We start from the raw sequence: 4,739 nt of genomic DNA, 5'->3' as shown, positions 1-4,739 counted from the left end.
GATCAAACGTATTTTTTTTCTTTTATTCTTCACCCAATGGAAAGAGTATGCATCTGACATATCCATAGTCCATAGACACTCAACCTCATGCTTGAATAAAATTTAAAGAGGTGAGCCAAACGGCAAAGATGAAGCATATCTAGTTATTATTTGTATAAAATGAATATGGAATTTATATGCTTTACTTGTTTAAAAAAATAATATGGCCTTCTTCATTAGATTTAAATATCACCATTTTATGGATGTGGATATATATTATAGAATGTTGATCGATATCTTTTTTAAAAAATATATTAATAATTTAATTATAATAGATGTGAATGTGATTAATAAGTCTAAGCATTAAACCATAAATAGGAAACTTGACTCGTTCACCACCCCATCGAATCTTCATAACATTATTGCTCATAATTATGCACGTATACTTAGATTTCTCGTTTAATTATGACAACTTGAAGTTAATTTAAAATTCGGATTCTGTTAGATGAGCTTATACATATATCTCATGTTGTGTCAAAAGACTAAGGGATGTTTAGTTAAACTTTAAAAAAAAAAAAACATGTTTAAAAAATATTTTCACACAAATCGAGACAAAACTCTTATAATATACTTATTTTATAGAATGTAAAATTACTTTTAAAAATATAGTTTGATTTCCACCAAAACACCCCATAAATTATATATCGAGTACCCGTTTCCTGAAGGCCAAGCTTTTTAAAGTGCTTCTAATTAATGGCCAGAGATTAACAACGCCAACGAGGGGCTACCTCTTGCAATTACTGTCGTGAATATTGTGATATTGCGAGCGGGTGTGTCCCAATAATAATAATAATAATAATAAAGAGAGAAGACAAGTCAAACATTGTCCAGAATAGTAAAGATCTTAAAACAGTTCCTCAAGCTAACATACTTGAGATTCTCATATAGTCATATTCAACAGCACCATCATTAAGCGTTTTAGGCATGGTGATTGCTCCACCAAGAAAATAAGGATTATATAATGTTATCCCTCTCGAATAAGTTAAAAGGATGCACTTCTGTCCCAGGAAATTAAAATATAAACCCATATTGAGGCCTATATAGTTTCAAACTTGCTAACTACCATTAATAGTAAGGGAGGAGTGAAAAAATCGTACTCACGAAGCATGATCATGTGAACTAAGGATGCATGGGATAGCTTGGACTATCCAGCCTCATCAGCTGAAGCTGTTGTAGCAAAACTCCAAAACCCAAGGACCCGCTACCAGTAGAGGGCCAGCATCATCTTTTTTTTTTTTTTTGTGGTGATGGATGATGAAAACTTGAAAAGGAAGAGGACTGCACGAAGTATAAGCCAACCATGAGCAAATGGCACGGTAGATCTTGTTTCGTTGGAAGATCAATATTTGAAAGCTCATCAAAAGGCCCCCTGAAATCTTCCCACTATACCGGTCTGCATGAGCGTGTAAAACACACTGACTGCATGCATTTATTGAGAGATAACTGGAGTAAAGCTCTCAGCCTTATCAACAGGGAAGAAATAGCAACTGGAACATGGACAGGTATATCTTGGATGTCCTAAACCCCCTCCTTTCCATTTAAATAATTAGAAGATGAAGCAGAAATAAAGAACTGAATCTAGTGAGTTAACATTGCAAGGTGTTTAATAGTGAGTCAGCTACTCTGTAAATTCCAGAGAGTCTCAAAAGCATTATGTACAATCACAATAAACTTGGGAAAACAAAACCCTTTCTAGCATTCCAATTCTCTTGGCTTTGCCAGTATGTTATTATCTACTCCATGCTACTGCAAGCTGCTCATAATGCCAGTGATATGGACTTCCTTGTTCATATGCATACTGTTGCAATTGCTGCCATTAAATCTGCACATATACTTCAGCTTTGCTTTAGTTATCGAAGATGGGAGTGTGTTGAAATTTGATGATTTTTTGATCAAGACAGGGTAAATTAATTAATGTGAGGGATCGTAGATGTTTGGAATTCTTTGAAGTGCAGAATAGTTTTGTGTTGGAGCAGAAATAGTCAGATTGTTATTTTCCCATTTTTAATTGCTTCTGCGGCTGAATTAAATGCCATTATAGCTGATGCAGTGATGGGTGGGTATAAGACAATTGATGATGAGTTGATATGGCCAGGGAAAATTTTTCCAAATATTATTATCACTACAAAAAAACATGGTTTTAGCGACGAAATTTTGAATTTAGCGACGGAATTAGCGACGGAACGGATTAGCGATGGAATTTATTCCGTCGCTAATCCCTCTGAGCGACGGAATTTTTCCGTCGCTAATCCGTCGCTAACTCAATTTTTTAAAAAATAAAATAAAATGCCACGTGGCATCTCTACCAATTGCCACGTCATCACGAAGACCACCTCCATGTGTCGCTGCCACCTCACATCTATCGCCACGTGTGCGCCACGTGTCACACCTCTGCATGCCATGTGTGCCTGCCACCTCACCTCTGCCTGCCGCGTGTGCGCCACGTGTCACCACCACATAATTTCCTTCTCAAAGTGACTTCTCCATGACTTGAACCCAGGATCTCCTTCGTGCGCACGTGCAGCTTTACCAGTTGAGCTGCAATGAATCTGTTGACTTATTATGTAAAATTAAATATATATTATATTATTTTACACAAACAATTATATATACATATATATTATTAAAAACTAAAAATATACTATATGATAATTTTAATCATAACTATTTTAATGAAAAAAATAATTTTTAAATATTTGTTTTACTATTTTTATAATGTTTTATTTTTAAAAAAATCTTTTTAATATAATTTTAATTTCTAACGACACTAATTTTGAATTTTACATCATAAATAATTTTTCATAAATATCTTTTAAATTTATTTTTTAATTAACATTGATAAGATATACAATTTAATTATATATATATATTATATTACATTATATTATATATGTATATGTAGTTTATATATTTGAAGAAAATCATTTACAATTAGTCAAAAAATCTTGTTATTTAAAAAATTCAAAAAATAACTACTATAATAAAATCTAATAAATTATTTTATATAAAAAATTAAATGATTTAAATAGATTATGATAAACAGTATTTTCCTACTTGTATATATATCCTATATAATTTATTTTCTTAAAATTTGCGACGGAAACAAATTCCATCACTAATTTCTGACGGAATTGCCGTCGCTAATTTTTTTGACAAATTAGCGACGGAATTGTCCGACAGAAAAAGATTCTGTCGCTAATTCCGTCGCTAAATACGGATTAGTGACGGAATTTAGCGACGGAATGAAATTCCGTCGCTAATCCGTGAAAAAAATTAGCGACGGAATTTCCGTCGCAAATTCCATCGCTAATTTGCTGTTTTTTTTGTAGTGTATTGAGGGTTCTGCTACCTTCCTTTTTTGGAGAGCTTCGAGATATAGGAGGATTATATACAAGCTGCAACAGTGCAACTGAAGGATTCACTGACATGTTCACATCAGCCTTTCGTGACTCTATAGAGCATTTAACGCTGCTGGTATTCAAAGTAAGTATACTCATGAAGCCAAACTGTATAGAGCTTTATGTTCATATCAACCTCTGTTCTAATACCATAAATGCATCACCTAACATTCTATATACTAATATGGTCATTTTAATGCCTGTCAATAACTAACTCTGGGTTTCTAACCTAAAAATAATGGGGTAAATGCTTAATTAGCATCGTCAAATTCAAAAGACCATACAAGTATATGCGTATGGTATAATACCCGCAAATCACTTTCCAATCCTTCCTCATTTCTTTAATCTATAACCCTAAAAATATCAAATTAACTTCAATAGAAATGCCTAACTATCATTTTAAAACTTCATAGTTGAATCTCAAAATTCTTCTAAATCTGGAATTATTTTTCCAGCTTATCATTAACACTTGCACCATTCATATTAATTTAAATTTTCCTTCCTATAAGCTCTAAAGTGACTTAGGGTGTTTAACCTAGAATTTCCAGATTCCATTTCTACTCTGAAACTAGTCTGGCAACTTAGAGCACCAAAGAACATTCCTTATCTTAGCTTTGTTCAACTAAATGGGTCCTACCGATAGGCGATAGCACTCATCTCCACTTAAGTCATACCATTTCATTGTACAAAGACACTCCATCCCTTCAAAAGAAATTTCCATTACAACATTTGAATGAGTCAATGTCAATAAAACATCGAGAGCTCACGGTTTCCCTATCATTTTTTTTTTCTTAAGCTTTTCTCTCTTCCAGATTCGAAAATTATTATATACCCATATCAAACCGAACAACTAACACTTATCATATGTTTATATCACATCTCCTCCTAACTCCAAAGAACTCTACAGTATAATCAAAACAAAAAAGAGCAACAGATTTGACAGCATCACAAAACAGTCCCAACATCTCATGCATAAACATTTTTCACTTCTTTAGATCTTAGAAAACCTGGGCTACAAAAATTGAACACCAAACCCTCTCTTCGACCAACACAAGCAAAGCAACAAACACACATGCATGAGCAGAAATCACAGCCACACACTCCGTTCTAACCTTTAAACACGGTTTGCATAACTTGGCCATCGAGCTCTACACTTTCTCCCTCTAAAACAAGATTTTATTATCTTCATCATTTTGCAAAACGTGCCCCATCAGAGGAGAATAAAGATAAGAGAATATTCAGGAGGCATACCTTTCTTGGATTTCACCTTTTCATGCAAAGATTCTCTCCTCCGATCACTTC

The 4,739-nt window shown here is 33.6% G+C and overlaps 1 long non-coding RNA gene across 1 annotated transcript; it reads right to left on the bottom strand.

The window, feature by feature from the left end:
- Window positions 1–1,281: 1,281 nt before the first annotated feature.
- LOC114713381 (uncharacterized) lies at window positions 1,282–4,739 on the bottom strand. The gene is made up of 2 exons (XR_003737336.1): window positions 4,689–4,739; window positions 1,282–1,432 (listed from the first exon to the last, which is right to left on the bottom strand). It is a non-coding gene; the product is annotated as an uncharacterized LOC114713381 (long non-coding RNA).

The sequence above is a fragment of the Neltuma alba genome, unplaced genomic scaffold (assembly GCF_004799145.2).
Source record: "Neltuma alba isolate B1F8T4 unplaced genomic scaffold, ASM479914v2 tig00001887_pilon, whole genome shotgun sequence".
In the NCBI taxonomy this organism is placed as follows: domain Eukaryota; kingdom Viridiplantae; phylum Streptophyta; class Magnoliopsida; order Fabales; family Fabaceae; genus Neltuma; species Neltuma alba.
This window is presented reverse-complemented; position numbering and strand designations above follow the sequence as displayed.